The sequence below is a fragment of the Arvicanthis niloticus genome, chromosome 10 (assembly GCF_011762505.2).
Source record: "Arvicanthis niloticus isolate mArvNil1 chromosome 10, mArvNil1.pat.X, whole genome shotgun sequence".
Classification (NCBI taxonomy): Eukaryota; Metazoa; Chordata; class Mammalia; order Rodentia; family Muridae; genus Arvicanthis; species Arvicanthis niloticus.
The window spans coordinates 39947145-39968482 of NC_047667.1; the positions used below are offsets into that span (position 1 = coordinate 39947145).

At 43.0% G+C, this 21338-nt stretch overlaps 1 protein-coding gene across 3 annotated transcripts in view; it reads right to left on the reverse strand.

Moving 5' to 3' along the window:
• The window catches only part of Rgl1 (ral guanine nucleotide dissociation stimulator like 1), a 243937-nt gene that overhangs the window by 205757 nt on the left and 16842 nt on the right, over positions 1–21338 (reverse strand). The gene's annotated exons all lie outside the window — the stretch shown is intronic.

Genomic DNA, 21338 nt, shown 5'->3' on the forward strand with positions numbered 1-21338 from the left:
CTCAGCTCAAATCAGCAGGAGGCGTTCTCAGCTGTGCCTCCCTCACCTAAGTGTTGCACAGCTAGCTCTGTGAGCAAGTCTCGCTCAGCCTCCGTCGCTGTCCACTGAGTTCTAGTTAGACTGCCTCCAAACACGTGTATGTCTCAGCAAATATCACTCTGCCAAGCAGCCCAAGTCCATGGAAGCAACAAGAAACTGCTACACGCTACCAGGAGGGTTTTTGGTGTGTTTCTGTCTATGGAGTCCCGACAAATGGAGCTCAGCTATGCAATACAAGGCAATAGAATGTGTCATTAGGAGAAGCCTTCATCACGTGTCCTTTCACGCGCTTGCTTTAGCAGAGCATCCTTTCACTTGTGTCTGCTTCAGCATAGCATTCCTTCATGACGCTGCCTTAGCCTTTCACCTGTGTCCACTTCAGCTAAACGTTCCTTCACAAGTTTGCCCCAGCAAAACACCATCCAACTGACTTTCCAAAGAACCCTTAAGTTTCCGCTTCAGGTGGAGGAGAAGAAGAACAAGAATTACAGCACCTGCAGAAGAGGCTAGCAGCAGGTTTGGCCTTCCACCTCCGAGATGTGCTCACACCTGCACACTGAGGCTCTCCTGACCTTTGGGGTCCAGGGCTCCTGGTCTTCCCACTTAGAAGCAGACAGCAGCAGAATGGCAATGCCCAGCGCCACCAACCTCTGAGGCTTTTTGGAGCTTGAAATACAAGTGACAAGAGAGGTCTCGACTCTGCCTCCACCCTTGAAAACCACTCTTTTATTACTGCCATACTGATGACAGCTGGTATGGAAAGTAAACGTTCACAAAGCTTCTCTGAACGCTAAGAGGTCCATGTACCTTTCCGGTTGTAACATTTTTAGAGACTCTCACACTATGTGTGTGTGTGTGTGTGTGTGTGTCTGTGTGTGTGTACAAATCTGTATACATTTGCTTCCCCGCTCATCAACAACAAAATACAAGTGATATAGAATATATATATATATATATATATATATATATATATATATATATATATATTATAGTTTTCACCAATTAGTCCACATAGTTAGCTCACATGGCAACATGTCATTGGCTCTGATCGGACCTAAAAATGCAGCAGTAACCAAAAGAGATGTGGGCCTCTCTCAAAGTAAGAAAATAATGTAATCATGTTGTTGATAATTCAACAGAAGCTGAAATCTTTTGGGGAAGAAAGACTGACACAAACCAACAAAAAGTAAATTCACTGGTTATAGTATCCTGGCGGGAAGAAATAGAAATCCACAGAGAGAGATCAGACAGACAGAGTTTGGTAAACCAATCTGCTGTACAGAGATCAAGCAAAGTTTTATTGTTTACACACTGCCACACACAGTCTTGGGGCTATGCATTGTTCCATGCAGTCTTTGAGATTACACACTATCACATACAGTCTTTGAGGACATACACTGTCATATGCAGTCTTTGTTTCATGATTATGAGGAAAATCAAATAAATAGGCAATGGCTATTTCACAAGAAAGCAAGTGGAGTCTGCCTGAAATTGTTACTCCCTATCCACCCCCACTGCATCAAAACCCATCTGTTTTAAGAGCTTCGTCGTTATGAAGTAAAGAACACTGCAAACTAAGAGCTTTGAAGTACCAGTGAGATGGGGAATTCTCTGTGGGAGGTTAGTGCCATCACATCAGGACGACTTTCGAGTAACATTTTATCAAGAACCTGGTCCATGTTCATTCCAGAGCTATCCTGTTCTCCATTTACCCTCACATCATTCTTGAACCAGGTCCAAGTCCCAGCTCCCTGCTTCAGCACCATGTGACCCTGCCTTCCTCACTTATCTCATACTGACAGGACAGGGTCTTATGTCCTGGCTGATATAAAGTAACAATACATTGATAGTTATTTTATATTTATAAGGAACATAAAAAGAAGGAAACTCTGTCTTTAAAGACTCTTACAGGAGGAACCACAGGAGGGAATGAAGGAAAATCCTCATTTTCAAAACACAAGAGACAGTCATGTTGATGCCAGCCTTCCATCCAAGCATGACAGGAGGGTCCAGTAGGGCTCAAGTCCACACAGGACTGAACTATCAGGTAAATTTGAGGCTAGCCTGTGCTATGTGAGACCTTAACTCAAAAGGAAAGAAAACAGAAGCAAAAACTACAGGAAGCTTGTGGCTCTGTAAACAATTAGACCACACTAGATCTAAAACAGATCACTGGAATATGTAGACATGGAGAGCATTGTGGAGCCACCAGGAAGGAAGCAGTGCTCAGTCACAGAAGATGACCAAGTTCAAGCAGATAATATCCTCCTTCACAGCAGACTAAACCCAGGAAGTGAGACAGACATGGCAGAGTTATTTCTTTACATGTACATGTGTGTGTGAGTGCCACATGTGTGCTGGCACCCAGGGAGGCCAGAGGAGGACATCAGGAACTGCAACTACAGGAGCCTGTGCGAGCCTGATGCAGACGCTGGGAACCCAAGTCAGGTCCCCAGAAGAACAGGGCAGGATCTAACCGCTGAGCCACTTCTCCAGGCCCAGGCATGAAATGTTTTGTTTTATTTATTTATTTATTTATTTATTTATTTGATTTTTGAGACAGGGTTTCTCTGTGTAGTCCTGGCTGTCCTAGAACTCACTCTGTAGACCAGGCTGGCCTCGAAGTCAGAAATCCGCCTGCCTCTGCCTCCCTAGTGCTGGGATTAAAGGCGTGCGCCACCACTGCCCGGCACATGAAATGTTTTAAGAGGGAATATTTTTTTATTTTATATTTCAATTTACATTTCAGATGCCATCCCCTTTCCCCATTTCCCCTCCCTAGAAAACCCCTATCCCATGCCCCCTTTTCCTTTTTGCTTTTATACAATTTTTTAATGTTAATCAAAGGCTTTGTAAGTTTGGTAATTCTCAGTCAGAAGTGTAACCCAATACCCAACCTATATATATATAAACTGTCTTTGACTGGTGGCGACACATGAACATCTGCCTCCATGCCCCCCCTCTTTCTCTCTCTTTCTCTCTCTCATCACCTAGCTTCTCCTCTCCTTCATCTTCTCCTCTCCTTACTCCACCTCTTCCTCTCTCTCTCTCTCTCTCTCTCTCTCTCGGTACTCCTTAAAAGGGATTTTTTTTTAAATTAAAAGTGGTTTTTGGCAAGGAAAAATCTAAGTTCTGTGATAATACAGACTCATTATCTGTTAAATAATGACTGAATTCTATTTTCTAGCTGATATTAATCCAGAAGATAGTGTCTAATGACCAGCCATAGGACTTTAGATGAACCTCTTGGGAAGCTGTATTATTAGTCAGGGCTCTCTAGAGGAACAGAACTAGTAGAATAAAATATACATGCATGTGTACATACATACACACACACACACACATATGTATATTCATTATACACCCCCCCCCAATAGTTTACAGTCTGTGGTCCAGCTAGCTCAACAATGGCAGAAAGTCCAAGATTCCATCAGTTGTTCAGTCCAGGATCTGGCTGTCTCAGCTGCTCTTCAGTATACATTGGAATCCTGAAGAAGAGGCTCTAATGCCAGTGAAGGAACAACTCAGCAGCAGGATAGTGAGCCTGCTATGAAAACAAGGTGAGCAGGTGAAAAGCAAAAGTGTCTTTCTTTTACACTGGCTGCCACGAGAAGGTGCGGGTCTTCCAACCTCAAATGATCCAGTTAACTAAAACCCCCATGGTTGTACCCAGCTATTTGGTTTGTTGGTGTTGTTAATTATAAATGTAGTCAAGCTGACAAGAAAGAATAGTCATCACAGTAGCCCTGTCCTGAGAGCCCTGCTGGCTTGGTTTGAGACATAAAACACACTTTAGAAATGCCAGCTCTCTGGGGGAAAGGCCTCATAGCATGGTCCACTGTCCATCCTGGACCAGAGCCTGTCATGCTGCTGGGACTCATCAGATGTTGAATGAACTTTTTAAAAAATGTATGAACAGCATGAATTAACATGGTAAACATTTTGGATGACAGAATCAGAATCTAAAAGACCTTTATGGAATAAAACAATGTGTCAAATTAAAACCAGGTGACTTGGCAGAAAGAGTAAAGGCCTTCAGTAGGGCAGGTGCTTCTTTGAAGCTTGGCTGTGCCACTTGACCAGGAGAATGGTGGTGATGTGCAGAGAATTGAGAGGCAGCTCAACAGGGTTCTTAAAGTTGTGTCTGACACAGAGGCACAGCATTGACAGAGTACAAAAGAGAAGAAGCTCGAACTACAACGAGGAACTGCCCAAACACACTCTTAGACCAACAGACCTGAAGTCCCAGCCAAGCCCTTGAGACTGAAGCGCGTACTGCTGCTATAATAATGCCAGGACAACAGGGAAACCTGGGGCTGCCATGGGCAAACTGAGGCATAAGATCACTGTGCATGCAGCACATGCCAAAGGCACTGAGACGTTTGAACAGACAAGGCACCCAATGGGCCAACAGCTTGGTGTTGTTTTAAAATACATTTGGCAGCATTTACTAAATGCCCATTCTTAAGTCGTTTGCATAAATTAGCACGTTTATTAATATAAAATATTATTAAGAGTGAGAGGGCGGCAGGAAAGCTGCTAGAGGCATGCACTTGCTCCCTCTCAAAGAGGAACCACGCAACAGGTGTCTACGACCGCCCATTGAGAGGCATGACCACAGGACGGCACTGGAGCACAACAATAAAAGACAGAAAATGGGCTGGGGATACAGCTCCTTGGTAAAGTGGTGACTTCAGTTTGATGCCCAGAACCCACATAAAAATAAAATAGATTTTAGAAACTGGGCATGACATACCTATAATGTCAGGAGTGGGGAAGTAGAGACAGAAGGGTCCTTGGGGGCGTGCTAGCCTTCCAATGTGGATGAATGCACGAGCTCCAGGTTTAATGATGGATGGACCCTGTCTCACAAGATAGAGTGTACAGTGACTGAAGAAGATGCCCAACATCTACCTCCGGGCTACACATACACACACATGCATGCACATTTTTAAACACACAGAGAGAATGAGAGACAGAGGGAGACAGAGAGAGAGAGAGAGAAGAGAGAGAGAGAGAGAGAGAGAGAGAGAGAATATGAATCTGAGACAACCACACAACAAAAGAAATAAAACAAAATGGCCCAGCACCTGTTGCCCAGATCCACACCCAGAGTGTCCCACGCAGGGTAAAAGTGGAAGGGTCACAAGAAATTCTCTTAGTGCAAACACCAGCAATCTAAAACCTAGTCACTGCTAAGTCCCACAGCCCTTACGGTTTCGCAGCCTAGGAGGCTAAGAACCTGAATGTACACAGCATCCTGGCTCTGGGAAAGGACTTCATCTTACCTCCTGGCAAGCACTTGGGGCGCTGCAGCCAGGAGCCACCTTGGGAAGGACCCACTGAGTTTGAATTACTTGAGAGGTCAGAAACTGTGGTGTGCTCCTGTTCCTGGGACCCACAAACATTCCCCTGGTCAGTGGATAACCGCCCTACAAGCCAGACTTGCCCCAGTGGAATGACTCTCACTGCCCCATGGAGAAGGACCAACTATAAAGAGTAGTGATGTGGAGGAAAGCACCAGGTGCACTCTCAAACCCGGACTGGGGACAGCCTGCTCTTGGTCCAGAAGTATGAAGTCAACCTCCAATGGCTTACCGCAGATGCCAAGGATGGGGCCCCGCTCTCCAGCACCATGCACAGGGAGCCTGTTGCCAAAAAGATGGAGGCAGGACTCTGAGTTTCCATTGCTCCTTTGCCAGCACAGGCATTCTGGGTGGCCTGGAGCAATACCAAGGTGACTCCTGCTGGAGCCTCACCCCTGAGACACAGTCTTAAATGGTCTGAAGAGAAACTGCCAGATGTCGGCTGCTTCTGCTCTGGTTCGCTCCTGGGAGCACCTCAGCTGAGAGGAATGTTACCCAGTTCCAGCTGTGACCCATTCCTACCTGATGGCTGGCAGACACTATAAGTAGAAGACTGGAAGAGAACACACAGCTAGGGTGGCATGCATGGGGCCAGATTTCTACTCTTGGACCAGCATGCCCATGAGAGCAGAAGGGAAGACCATACCCCATGCAGATCCCTCACACTGATCACTGCAAAACTTTGTCTGATCATAGAACTGCTGACAAAACCAAATATGAGTGCCACCAATGGGTGCTATGACTCCTGCCCTTGCCTCCCCTGGAAAGCACCTAGATCTGTACCAAGCCTAATCAGAGGGCAAGTGCTGCAGGGCACTCACCTCTTCTGGGGATCTGATGGTCTCTTCTGGACCCTGCAGGTACCAAGCAGGCATTGTGCACAGACGTACATGGAGGCAAAACAGCCATACAGATAAAAGAAAAAATTTTTAAATACATATCCAATAAAGTAATAACAAAACACTTCCCTAATATTAGGAAAGGCATGGACATCCATGTATAGACCTTTAAAAGCCCCCAAAAGATATACATGTCCAGAAAAGATTTTCATCATAAAAGATTATGATCAAACCATCAAAAGCAGAGGACAACTGAGCAGTGGTAGTCAGAAGGCAAAAGCAGGCAGATCTTTGTGAGTTCAAGGCCAGCCTGTTTCTATAGAGCTAGTTCCAGGACAGCCATAGCTGTTTCACAGAGAAACTCACAAAGCAAAACAAAACACAGCACAGCAACAACAACAGAATAGAGGACTTGAAATCTCTTAGTAAGAAAGAGCACTGAGCCACATTTAAAGTAACTCCATTAGACACATGACAAATGTTTTAATAGCAGAAACTCTACAGGCCCAGGAGGACACATTTTAAGTACTGAGAGAAAATAACTGTGAACCAAAATGACTACACCCAGCAAGGCTATCTTGTTACCACAGCATTTAGGGAACGGGCCTAGACCATAGCAGCTCTAACAAGATGGCTTTGCCACCCATCCTCAATATGTTAATTAACCAAACAAATAATAATGAAAGGCATAAAACAGAATGTATTCAATGTGGAAACACTAAGAAGAGGAACAAGAAGAGAGATCCAGGAACAGACACACACCTAGTCTATCTTCAGGGTACTGATAATGAGGTTTAAGTAATTAAATGGTCTTGATCAAAGTATGGTCCCATCCACCACCAAAGTATGGATGTCTCAGCAGCTCCAAGTTCTGTTCCACAAGTTATCAGAATTTTATGAAATCTCTTCCTCAAAGGCAAGTTCACTCTGTCTGGCACAAAAGGTTCACCTTCCCTTCACTGGCAAGAGATTTCTGGGGAAATTCTAGTGCCCTGGGCTCCATTGTTCTTACTACCATAAGGAAGGGCACAAGGTCTCTCCTTAGACTATCTTCTCCTGCCAAGAGGTAACTACCATCCTTCAGAATCCAAAGAAAAATAAAGACATTTTAAGGAAATGTCTAACACTAAGGGAAATCATGGCCATCAGCCAAGCACAACCATAAAAGACGGTTATGAAGGACCTATCTATGCCCAGAAATGGAAGGAAGACAACTACCATCACAATAGCAGGTAAAGAGTAAAGAGCAGAAACACTTAAGTGTGGAGAGGATAGAATGGTGGGCTAGGAGCTGTGTCTGTGTAATGTCGTGAAGGAAGAGGGTCGAGATAAAGAGAAGAGACTCTTCCAAAACAGAGAAAGAGCCCCAGAAATTCAAAAGAGGGGAAGGGTAAGCTCAAAAGAATGGAGAAAGATAAGCTTCCCACCCCACCCAGCTGCAGGGCTCCATAGTGCAGACAGAGGAAGGCAGAGGTCTCATCCTAAAGGTAAGTCTGGAGTCTGGTAAAAACAGACTGGCAATCCTATCCACGGAATGAAGTCTTGCAAGCCTCAAATCCTGCTGCAGGTTTTGGTGAGACAATGACCTCTTCAGAAGAACAGTTTAGCAGTACAGCAAACCCCATTTTACTCTTCCCCCTGGTTTAAAGTACTGTGAATAATCACCATATTTGATGGGACTCTAAAATGGGTTACTCTGGGGACCAGAGAACAAGGAACAATCATAAGTCAAAGAACCTGAATTCAGTCTGTAACAGCCCCTACCCTCAGTGAGAAGGAAGAGGAAATATTTGCCAGCTATTAACTTGACAGCATATTAATATCCAGAATATAATTTAAAAACCCTACAATAACAGCAACAACATAATCCAACTGAAAACTAGGCCAAGGCAAAGGGGCTGCATGGAAACAGGCAAACACCTCAGGCTACTGTCAAGGTGACTGGCCGGTCTCCACAATTGATGGTAAGGCCCTATTGCTGAAGACAATACCTACGTATCTCATTGAACATGGGGAAGTTGAGTTGGTACCTAACTAGAGCCTTTACCCCTTCAACTAATGTTCATGGTACTAGAAGGCTCTCTGAACATTACCAGAGGAAAAAGATAACCACCAACCCAGTTGCAAACACCAAAGTCTACATTGGTGACCTGCCTGCATGATATGCTAGCAATAGTGGCACAAAGGTCATGGGAGTAACCAACAACACTCTGATTGGATTTAAAACCCAACCCCGAGACAGAATCCATACCTGACACTGCTCAGGTGCCAAGAACTTGATACTAGACAGACCTTAGACCTAGGGAAAAAGCAAATACTATTGTTCTGCTAAAGGAACATAGAAATAAAAAGACTCCGAATGACATTCTACTGTGCCCACAGATCAGTGTTCTGCTCTATTCATAGATCAGATTTTGCTCAGCCATCATCAGATAACCTCCTACTATTAGCTGGGGACTGATACAGACCCACAACTGGACAAAGAACAGATAATGAGAGACTTTGGGATGCTCAGTCCTAGATTGGATGTTCTTATCAAACCCCTCCCCTCGGGAGTCAGGAATCTATGCAGAAGAGGAGGTGGAAAGATTGTTAAGAGCCAGAGGAGATGGCGGACACCACAGACACAGCATCTTCCAGACTGGATTCCAGGTTCCAGTTCTTCACACAGACCACATTCAAAAGTGGATTCAGAATGGCAGGGAGACTTTATGACCTTGATAGGATGCATGGAAGGCGGTGAAAATGTTTAGCCCAGGGAAAGCCAAGGAAATGAAAGCTAAGTCCATGCCTCAGAGAAGTTAAGTGTGTACCATTCAGTGGCTTCTAGGCTGTTTTTGGTTTTTGTTTGGTTTGGGGTTTTTTTGGCCTTTGAGATCTAGTGTGTGTGTGTGTGTGTGTGTGTGTGTGTGTGTGTGTGTGTGTGTGTGTGTGTTTAATTAAGTAATTTACTGGTTAAACTGAACATCAAGACAATGTGGAGCACAGTGATGTTATATTTTGCTTTGCTTTGTGTTTACTTGAGACAGGGTCTCATGTAGCACAGGATGACCTCAAACTCACTAGATAGCTGATAATGATCTTGACCTTCTGATCTCCCCAGCTGTACTCCTCAGTGCTGGGGTGGTTATGTTGTGTGCCTCCTCAACTAGCACGCGCAGTGTTGGGGACTAACCTAGAAACCTGCATGCTAAACAAGAAGACTTGACAGCTTGTAATAAACATTGATATTTTCTATTCTGTTCCCACTGTTTTCTATTTCTCTCTTCTTTTTTAAATTGTTTAAAACCCTGATTTCAGCCTGAAAACACATACACACACAAACACACACACACACACAACAAAAACATATAACCAAACAAAAAACACTACTCTGTAATGTCCTAAAGAAATAAATTAAAAGCCAGTGGATGAGTATTTCAGTAAGATATGCTGAACTTACCATAAACAGCAGCTAAGTCACGTCGATGCTCAAGCTGTAATGGGCACATTCACGTCTCCCACTGCTACAGCTAACATGAGTCTCCTAGATGGACCACAGATGTAGTCACAGGGATTCAAGCATCAACTAAATGGCTGAAGTAGAGGAACGTTTCTGAAGCTCCACTGTAAATTACATTTTTATAAGAGAATAATGCTTTGCCTCCTGTTTCCTGAAGATTCCAGCATGTTCTGATCTATGGGAGAAAGGGAACGGCAAAGCAGAAGGGAGGGAAAAGGGAAAGGAAGCTATGTGCAGTTGAAATTAGGGGTTCTCTTTCATCCCATGCAAACATAAGCTGGATTCACCCAGAGTTCATAATTTCTGGATGCCCCTTATGAGTAAACGGGAGAAGGGAGGATCCGCAAATCACTGTGCGTCTACAATCCAATCTGATGGCTTCTATTCAGACCATTCTGGAGGAGCAGAGCAGAGCTAGCACTGAGCCTAGGACCTGATGAGTGAAATAGCTCTCCACAGGGCTTGGTCAACTCTTTTTGACAGGTATACATATTGCAACAATCTTCAAAGGCAGCTCCTGGGACAGCCTCCTAACTTCTTTTGAAGATACTGCCAAGAAAGGAAAAGAAGTAAGAAACCAACCCAAATACGGAGAGGACGACTGAAGGAGAACAGGGACTAATGAGTCCATAACGATCACGTGATAGATGAAAGCTGTCATTACTGCTGGCCACCAGTGTAACCCACGGCTCCTGTGGGTTCACTGCCAGTACATGGCAGGCTCATGACACCAGATACTTGTTATAATCTTCAAAGCCGTGTTCCTAACCAAACACTAACACATCAGCAAAACCCCAGGGGCTGCCCTCTGAGGAAAACTAACTTCAGTAGTGACCTTGTCAGAGTTTCCTAAAAGCAGAAAAAGTTCAAACTGGGGTAAATGATCCATCAAACTGCCAAGAGTCCTCTGGATGTTTGCACCAAAATCACCTTCCTTTCAAGACCTCAGAGTGAAAGGGTGGTGTGGACTAGAACACAGGGCAATCACTACTCATCAACTGGGCAAATAAAAAGAAATCAAAAGGCCGACCTCTGCTAGAAACTCCTCAACTAAGTCAGAACTTGCCTTCAAGTATTACTGAAGGCACAGATACTATCAGCATTTAATAAAAAGTCTTTGGATTTGCATATCCTATACATTAATTTCTTTAATAAGATGGAAAGTTAGAAGCTTCTCTGGACCATCCATGCATCCTAGATCTCTGAGCTGTTGCTGGACGCGCTCCTCCATTGCTATGGACTATGCCACAAGCTCTCCAGTCAGGACAGGATGCTGTGTGGAAGGCTGAGTGCAGAAAGTACATGGAAACCAGACTTGAACTCGGCAAGTCCATGAAGATGAAGAGTCTTGGAAACAGAAGAACTGAGGCTGACATAATTCAGGTGGGTTGGAATGCAAAACATGCTGGGACCTGGGTAACACAGAACAGCTGGAGTCAGATGAAGAGAAAGCAGCCCAAGGACAGGCTGTGGACACACTCAGGCTCAAGGCCTGTTTTCCAGGGGTGCACTAGGAAACCGAGCACATCAGGTCAAGCACGTCCCCACTTGCTTCAGCCAGGTGTCAGTAATATGTGATGACAGCTCAGGCTGGGGCCAAAAGAGCACAGTTACTTCACGGCAGCACTTCTAGTAAACAGAGCAACCTCGCTTGCCAGATGAAATATAACAAAGATTCTAAATGTACAAATGAGCCAACAGGAAAGTAAAAAAATTCTAAAATCAAGAACAGGAAAATTCTAGAATCAAGAGCATGGAATAGTATAAATAAATATTGCACTGATAGTAATAGTTGGGCCTTCTAGAAGGCATTTGTTGGTAGAGATAACCAAGAAGATAAGAGGATACTTTGTTTTGTTTTGTGTTTGTGTCTTGAAGCAAAGACAAAAGTTTAATATCTAAGAAAAGGTATAAATATTGGTTTGGGATTCAAACATGCATATTACTAAGCACAAATAATGTTAAGTTGTAACAGCCCCCCCCCCCCACTTATTTAACACAACTGACACCACGATTGAAGTACCTCAGGCCTTGGAACCCAGCGTGTAGACAACACCACCCACCAAGAACAAGAATAAAGGCATAATCCATCAAAGTCGGTAGTTCTGGGAAAGTCCATAAATGCACTAGCCTTGCTTTTTGGCTTCTATAGTTCTGCTTCTGGCTAACTGTTCTTGATAACAAATATGTGTTAACCAAGAATGTGGTTTTTGTGCCTAAACGCCCACCTTGAAACAAGCTCAAGGCAGCACTTAGATTCTAAACACCCAATGTTGTCAATGGCCAGCTAATAAAGACTTTCTATTGGCTTGAACCCAATCTTTTCTGGTGGGTGCCTCTCAACAAAGCCATGTAAGTTCAAAAATAATTCATGTAACCCATCACATCAACAGTCTCAAGAAAAACCATTTGAGCATGTCAACAGCTGCATAAAAAACATAAATCCAACACTACACACTCATGATTTAAATTTTTTTTAAAAAAGTGAAGCTGGAGAAATAGCTCAGCAGTTAAGAGCACTATTCACTCAGGTAGAGAATTTGGACTTGGGTCTCAGCACCCACAGGGTGGCTCCCAGCCATCCACAGCTCCCGTTCCAAGGAATCTGATACATTCTTCTGACCTCCATGGGCACCAAGAATGCACATATGGTCTACATAGATACTAAGCCTAAAAACTAGTTTTAAAAAGCACTATGAAAACTAGGAACAAAGAGGAACTTCCTCAACTTGGTAGGGAACATCTACAGAAACCTATAGCAAATATCATACTTCATGGTGAGAAACTCAGAGCATTCTCACTAAGATCAGGACGTCTCCCCTTGCCACCGCTCTTTAGGATTACATTAGAAATCCAGGCTAATACAATATAACAAATAAGTAATATAAAAAGTGTAAGAAACGGGAAAGAAGTAATAAAACTGTCTTTGTTAACTATGTCAGTTAGGGTTACTAGTTATGTTAGTTACTAGTTATGTTAGTTAGGATTACTAGCACTGTGATGAAATACCATGACCAAAAAGCATACTGGGGAGGAAAGGGTGTATTTGGCTCACTCTGTATCATAGTCCATCACTGAAGGAAGTCAGGCCAGGAACTCAAGCAGGGTTGGAACCTGAGTGCAGGAGCTGATGCAGAGACCACAGAAGTTTAATGGCTTACTCATCATGGCTTGCTCAGCCTCCTTTCTTCTAGAACCCAGGAGCCCATGGCACCATGCACAATGGGCTGGGCCCTTTCCCCATCAGTCACTATGGAATTGCCTTATAGCCAGTTATTATGGAGGCATTTCCTCGCTAGAAGTTACCCCCTTCAAATAATTCTAGTTGTGTCAAATTTACATAAAACTAGCCAGCACAATAACCTAACTATTCATGTAGAAAATCCACAATAATTAAAAAAAACTTCTGAAAATAACAAGTGATACATAAGTTAAAGAATAAAAAGTTAATATACAGAAGTCAGTTTCTCTCCTAAATATATATCAGCAACAAAACCACAGAAATTAAGGTATATTAGTTTCCCCATAAATGAAATAGTTATATCAAATCTGTTAAGGTTTATACAAGATCTATTTGAAGAAAACTAACTCTGATGAAAGATACTAAGAACTAGTAAGTGTTGGGACACTTCATGCTCATGAATAAGAAAATTTGCTCACTGTTGTCAGGTGTCAGTTCTTCCCAGCCTGCTCTATAGAGCCCATGAAATCCCAGTGTAAATCCCAGGAAGTGGTTTTGCAGATGTTGGCAAACTCACTTGAATGGAGGCTGGTGAGATCGCTCTGTGAGTAATGGTAATTGCTACCAAACATGACACCTGAGTTTGATTCCCTGGACCCATGTGGTGGAAAGAGTGAACTGACTCCTGCAAGTTGTCCTCTGACCTCTGTGCATTCCAATACACATGCATACACAAAATGAAATTTCTAAGTTTGCATGGAAAGTCAAAAGACCAAAGAGCCAACTCTATACCAAAAGAAATTAAAGAAACCAGAGGGTTGACACTCTCCAACTTGGGAACCTGCTACTGAGTTGCTGAGGTCAGTAGCAAGTGTAAAACGAATACAAACTATATCAGTAATGTAAACAATTAGGTGCACTGTGGTGACACTGCTGGTCAAACGAGTTTCCTGATACAACAGCTAACCATCCAGTCTGTACCGCCTGACTTTAATAACCACACAGTCACAGTTACGATTGGTAGACAGCCATACACTTGGGATTTTTCATACTGCAGGGCAAGAGACATGAGACAGATTATGGCAGCTGTGTTATATAAAAACAGATGTATTCTAGCCTGTTTCAGCGACTGCCTGAAACAACTCACTACTGTCCAAAAATACTACTGTTGGCACACTGGCTGAAGGCAAGGAAAAGCCACCCCTGACTCCAGAGACTGCTGAAAAGTTGGCCAGTGGTCTGAACCCTGTCACACAGAAGGCCTGGAGAATGGAGTTGTCAAAGCCCTATTGGCAGCCGGGAGGTAGTGGCGCACGCCTTTGATCCCAGCACTTGGGAGGCAGAAGCAGGTGGATTTCTGAGTTCGAGGCCAGCCTGGTCTACAGAGTGAGTTACAGGACAACCAGGACTACACAGAGAAACCCTGTCTGGAGGTGGGGGGAAGCCCTATTGTCTATCCTACATCCTTCTGAACCAAGAAGAGCATCAGATGAGTTAAACAAATCTCTTTGCAAGTCAGTGTGAGGAGTGTTAGTCTGGTCCTTTCCTCTTCCCCCAGTCCCCCTCCCTGCCCCACTTACTTTCTCCTACTGTGATAACAACAACACAGTGGTAAATCTGGGCACTGATAATGAGAGATACTGGGAATCCATTCCAGGTTCTGTTTCAAACAAGCAATAAATGGAGCAAAGACAGTCGTTACAACAAACAGTCCTGAAACTCAGTACCAACATGATTTTTAAAAATGCATCGAGACAGAATCTTAAGCGTATAGCAGAAGTCAGTGTAGATACAAAACTATGACATTCTGAGAAGACAGCACAGGATAAGACGTAGGTAACCCTGGAAACAATGAGAATGTTATGGATACGGCATTGAAGGCACAATCCATAAAAGAAATAATTGTTGAGTTAGATATCAATAAAACTTAAAACTTTTGCTCTAGGAAAGTCAACATCAAGGGAGTGAGAATACAAGCCAAAGAATAGAAAAAATATGAGCAAGACACATCCCACAAAGAACTGCTACTCACAAAACAGGAAGAACTCTTCAAGTCTTACAAGAAAATGAACACAAGGTCCAGACATCTTGCTATAGAAGATATGCAAACTCAAAGGAGCATATGGACAAATGTCTACTGTCTTTTGACAGTAGGGAAAGTCACATGAAAACATCAATAAAATACATCTATTAAGAGGCAAAAATCCAGGAGGGATGGCTCAGTGGTTAAGAGCATTGACTGCTGCTCTTCCAGAGGTCTTGAGTTCAGCTTCCAGCAACCACATGGTGGCTCACAACCATGCCACCTTCTGGTGTGTCTAAAGATAGATAGCAACAGTGTACTCACGTAAATAAATTAAATAAATATTTTTTTTAAAAAAAGAGGCAAAATCCAAAGCACTGACATCAAATACTGGTAAGAATGTGGAACGAGAGCTCATGTTTGGTGCTGGTACACCTGCAGAAACGTCCAGCCAGGCAGAAGATGTGGTAATTACTTATTAAATTAAACAAAGTCAGCCAATGGTAATGGTGCATGCCTTTGATCCCAGCACTCAAGAGGCAGAGGCAAATGTCTCTCTGAGTTAGAGGACAGCCTTGTCTACAGAGCAAGCTCCAGGACAGCTAGGGCTACACACCAAGAAACCTGTTTCAAAACAAAACAAAGAATACGTATTGCTATGGCAGAGGACCTGGGTTTAGTTCTAGAACTATATGGCAATTCATAGCCATCTGTAGCTCCAGTACCAGGAGATTTGTCACCCTCTTTTGGCTTCCACTGGCACTAGGCACACAGTACACATACATACATGTAGGCAAACACACACACAGAAAGAAAACTTAAATCTCTGTTAAAGTATAAAGTATTACCACATGTGCCATCAGCCATGCCCCCTCGTATTTACCCAAAGGAATAGAAATCTTACATCCTCAGAAGCCTGCATAAGGAAGTTAGAGCAGCTTTACTCAAAACTGCATCAAATTGGAAGCAACCAAGATGTCCTTCTGTTCGAGAATGGACAAACTGGGCAATTAGGATGATTATTATTTAGCACAGACAAAAGAAGTACCAAGATGCAGAACCCTAAAGATACATTAAGTGAAAAAGGCCATCTGGATTCTACAGTATGATCCCAACTGTATAACCTTCTAGAAAGGGAAAAGAACTCAGAGACAGGAAAAGAGAAGCAGTTACCACAGGGTTGGCAGTGTTTAGAGAAGAAAGGTTGCATAACCAACGTACAAAACACTTTCAGGCCCAAGGTCATTATTTGGTATTATAGGCGTGGTGGGTGGGGGCAACACGTAGGCTCACATCCAGGGCTTGGTACATACTGGGAAGGCCCTCTATCAGCTACAAGCCAACCTAACTTGCTGCTGTTACTTGCAGTTCTGTTTTGTTTCTGTTTTTTGCTTTCTCAAGACAGATTCTCACTATGTAGCCCTGGCTGTCCTAGAATCCAGTATGTATACTAAGCTGGCCCGGAACTCACAGAAATCTACCTGCCTCTGCTTCCTGAGTGCTAGAATTAAAAGTGTGCACCACTACACCAAGCTTTCTAACTTCTCAAAGATAGTGAGCAGGCAGATTTTCCCCTATGTATAGAATCTTCAGTAGAATATTAATATTTCCAAGGAAGCAAGAAATAGAAAATATGCCTGTTTTTCAGCAGCAGATGAAAAGACAAAATAAATATGAGTATTTAGAAAAATATACTTTGCCATGTTGCATAATTTAATAATTACCAGTAAAGCGGATGACTTTGACATAGCACATCAGCAAAAAGTGATTATCAAATAGTTAATACAATTCATAAAATACTTGAGTATTGTATTCTGTACAATAAAGGAACAGTGTATAGGATATTTGTTGAAACCTCACCACCACTTTAATTAACATAAGATTTAAATTCAATGGATGTGGTTGGAATAAAGTGTTAGAAAATGCCATGGATAAAGGACTGGTGATGAATTTTGAGAACACACCTTGGTTTTATTTCAAATAAGTGTTTAGAATTGGTACCCTTAGCTCATGTGATTGGTATCCTTAGCTCGTGAGATTGCTCTAAAACGTCTTCCTGTATGTCCATCAACACACCTCTTTGACTGATTTTCTTCGTTATTGATGCTTTTCAACAAAAACATAACAGGTTAACTAATATATCCTCTAACTAGTGTTGACACTGACTCAACACAGACTAAGCAGATAAAGCAAACCTGTTGATCACAATAAAGACTTTAAAAATGAACACGCTCATACAAAGTGTTCATAAAATATGTGTACACAGAACAGTAAATACACAGTTTATGGACCAGACAGACATCACAGTAGATAAAAACTACTAACCAAGCAAACCTGCAGACCCCAGGTCAACTCCCAGCACGTTACAGATGCAATTTTCCACATCTGTAGTCCTACATCCCTATGTGAGATGAGAGGTGGAGACAGGAGACTCACACAGAAGCTTGTGAGCCAGCTAGCCTGGACCACGGATGCAGCACTAGGGCAGAGATAACCAGAGACCTTGATGAAAAGAAGGAGAAAGCCCACTACCATCTAACAACTGTCCTCTGACCTCCACACTGTGTGCACCCACACACACACACCTTTTAAAACATACATATTTCTACTCCATAGGTTTGATGACATCACAGTGACTCTCAATGTTAATTAACAATATACATACTTTCAATAACCACTGTGTATCATTTTTGTATCTATGTCTTTTTCTATTCTATTCTTTTTCTACAAAGAAAATTCTTTTCTTTGTTCTGTTGGTATTTACACAATGGAAGACATATAGACCAATAAAAATATAGAGACCCAAAATAAACTTCCACATACATAGTCACATGATTTTTAGCAAGGGTACTACACCACTACAGTGGGAAGTGCTACTCCAGGCAACAAATGTTACTGGGAAAGCTGGATTATCCACAAGCTACCGGATGAAATTGGAGCTCTGCCCCCCCCACACACACACACACAATCTTAAAATGGATTAAAGATCTAGCTACCAGGACTCGAAACTAAAACTCCTGGGAGAACCTAGAGCATAATCTTTACCCCATAGGTCTTGGTGACCATTTCTCATCTACAAAAACAGAAGTACACACAAGGAGGGCAAAGCCAGGGCTGGGCACATGGTTTCAAGGCAGAGTGTTCACCTGGCACACCCATGGCTGTGGGTTCGACTCTCAGTGGCAGAAAAAGCAAAAACAGACAAGCATTCTGTTTGTATTTATTAAGCACTCATTTTTTTAAATGTACAGATCGGCTGGACTGACTGTGGGAAAATGGACTTATGTTTTAACTGCCATTTTGTTCTTTCATAAAATAATTCATATTACATTTAAGAATGATTGTGTTTTAGATCTAGTTTAGTCGTATTTATGATTAGAATTTTAAGTGAGTCCTGCCAGTCTGAAGCCTTCTTGGAGCTTGCAGAGGTCACAGTGGCGCCTTTCCCTACACCTCCCTTTCCTCCAGGGAAGTCACCTTTAATCCGGAGCGTTTGCTGCTGTTTCCTTGACCATGAGAGAAATCCACAAGGAAGAATTCTAAAGTGTGATTAAGAAAAGGCAAAACAGTCCCAGAGTTTGGACTGTGCTGCCACCCTGTGGCCATTTAATCTACAAATTCAAATGAGAAGATTTTTTGAAGATCTTTTGCTCCTCCTACCCCACTTTGAGATAAGGTCAACCTAGAACTACCTATATAAACCAATGACGAAACTGAGCTCCTCCTGATCCTCTTGCCTTTGTGTCCCTAGTGCTGGGGCCACAGGCCTGTGCCACCATGCCCAGCATCCTGGCTTTTCTGTCTCCCTTTCCTTCCTGCCCACCCTCTGTTTTCTCTTTTCCATCGGACTACCTGGCAAGCTCCCCAGCGCCTCCTGAGTCCTCTGCCTTTCTTCACCTCAGGCTTGCTTTTTAAACCCAGGTCCTGTTTCCCTGGGACTCATTATTGCTACACAGATTTGAGTGTTGAGAGCATCTACCAAACCGCAACACAGAATAGATTATGTAATTAAGTACAATGTGCTCAAATAAAAGTTAATAACCCGAGCGATAAAATATAAATTACTCTGTCACCCAAAAGGAGCACCACTTCCTATGCAGTCTTTAGCAAGCACAGCCACCCTGGCTATATCCCAAATCAGGTTGCCAGATCACTGACTGAAATATTCAACTGAGTAAAGGTCTTTTTAAATGTAGATTTTATAATCTTCATTATAACGACATACTTTTATATGGATAATGCACATAGTTCTTCAGAATGAATATGAAACATGGGAGGTGGGCTGAGACAGAAGCTTCTCCATTCTGGTAAGGATGCGCTAGCAAAGTTCTTCAGAACTATGGGTAAAACTTTGTTTTGCTGTTGGTGGTGGTGGTGTTTGTTTGTTTCTTTTGGACAATAAAGTCTATTGTTTCCTTAGAATCCACGTAAAAGCCAAGTGCAATAGCACAAGCATCTGCAATTCAGCAAGTCCTCTGAGACACTGGAGGCAGAGAAAGGGAAATCACAGAAAGCTCTGAGACCATCAAGCCCGGAGACAGTGGCAGTAAACAGTGAAGCCCTGTCTCAAGCAAGGTAGAAGGTCACACCCAAGGTTGTCCTCTGAAGATGCAAGGGCACCTGAACACTCACTCATGCAGGGGAGGGGAAGGCTGGGAAGAGGGAGGAGGGGAGAGAGGAGAGGACACCTTTACAGCAGTTCCCAAAGTCTGGGAATCGAAAGGAAAGGAGTGGAGTGAGGAGACTGACAAGTACAGGATCCAACGAGATGAAAGGACAACCTCTAACGTTCTACAGTTAACTGTGTGCTGCAAAAGTGTGTGAGGACTTTGAATGTTCCCATCACAAAGAGATAAGAGATATTTGAAGTGATGGTTTATATATGATTGGCCCAGGAAGGGGCACTATTAGGAGGTGTAGCCTTGTTGGAATAGGTGTGTCACTGTGGGTGTGGGCTTTAATATCCTAGTCCTTGCTGCCTGGAAGCCAGTGTTCTGCTAGCAGCCTTCAGATGAAGATATAGAACTCTCAGATCCCCCTGCACCATGCCTGCCTGGATGCTGCCATGTTCCTGCCTTGATGATAATGGATGAACCTCTGAACCTGTAAGCCAGCCCCAGTTAAATGTTGTCCTTATAAGAGTTGCCTTTGTCATGGTGTCTGTTCACAGCAGTAAAACCCTAACCAAGACAGATGATTATACCAATTACCCTAATCATTACACATACGTATGTTCCATTGTTATGTGATAATTAGAATTTTAATATATATTCTTAATATAATTGAGCTTTCCAAAATCACCCAAATACACAACTGAATATTACACGGTGTGTGTTTGCTGCTTCTTCTGGTTCAGTATTCTTTAAGACACGATTTAGTAAGTATTCAACCCACCACTGAAGTTGCATGCCATACATGGGACGACCATCCAGAATCTGTGGGGCTTGCTTCCTCTTCCTAGCTTTACTGAACCTATGGCACGCCAAACCCTGTTTTTATTATTATTATATAAGTATCTCAACAGTTTTCTAAAATTACCACTTTTTAAAGTAATTTTTTATATTTTCTAAAAAATTTTAGATTTACTAAAAAATAGATAAGGTCCTACTATATAGCCCTACTATATAGTCTAGCCTGGGACTCAATACAAAGCTAGCCCCAAACTCACAAAGATCTGCCAAACTTTAACCCATTCCCCAACTGCTAGGAATAAAGGCATATACACCATGCACAATTTGTTTATATAATACTGTGTAGTGGGGTATCATTGTTAGAACTAAGCAGAAGATGAGCTATGAGAATCAGCTTTCAGTCATTTGTAAATTCAGTGAGGAGATGTTCTGGACCCAACAGCAAAAACAAAAAGGGCATGATTCAGGCAAAAGAGGCGGTAGGATGAGATGGAACAGCGTATGTGCCACAAAAACCAGGCAGGGAAAGCAACTGAATATCATTAGCTGAGAACTGACTAGTGCACAAGAAACCCTGGGAAAACACAGAACCCAAGAGGACACAACCAGCCTCCAAGGAGCCCCATGGCTGGGAGAGGGCTGCTGGCAATGGCCACTGGAGTCTGACAATGGAAACACACCACAAATAACACCAAAACCAGCAGACTGGGGGTGGGGTCTTCTGGGAGCCCATTCTCCCTGGAGAACCAATCAGAGCTTATGCTTAAAAGCTGTTCATAGTAACTAATAGCGTACACGGAGAGTCCGCACTAACTCATCCATGTAGCCTGAGGAAGAACAGGGGATCACAACTGTGTCCCAGCGTTTGAGGCTTGTCTGAACAAGAAGGAAGCCACATACAGGTAGCACGAGTTTCCCAGAGAACTTCTTAAGAGGATGGAGAGTGCTATCTATCACTTCCCATAACTTGTATTTAG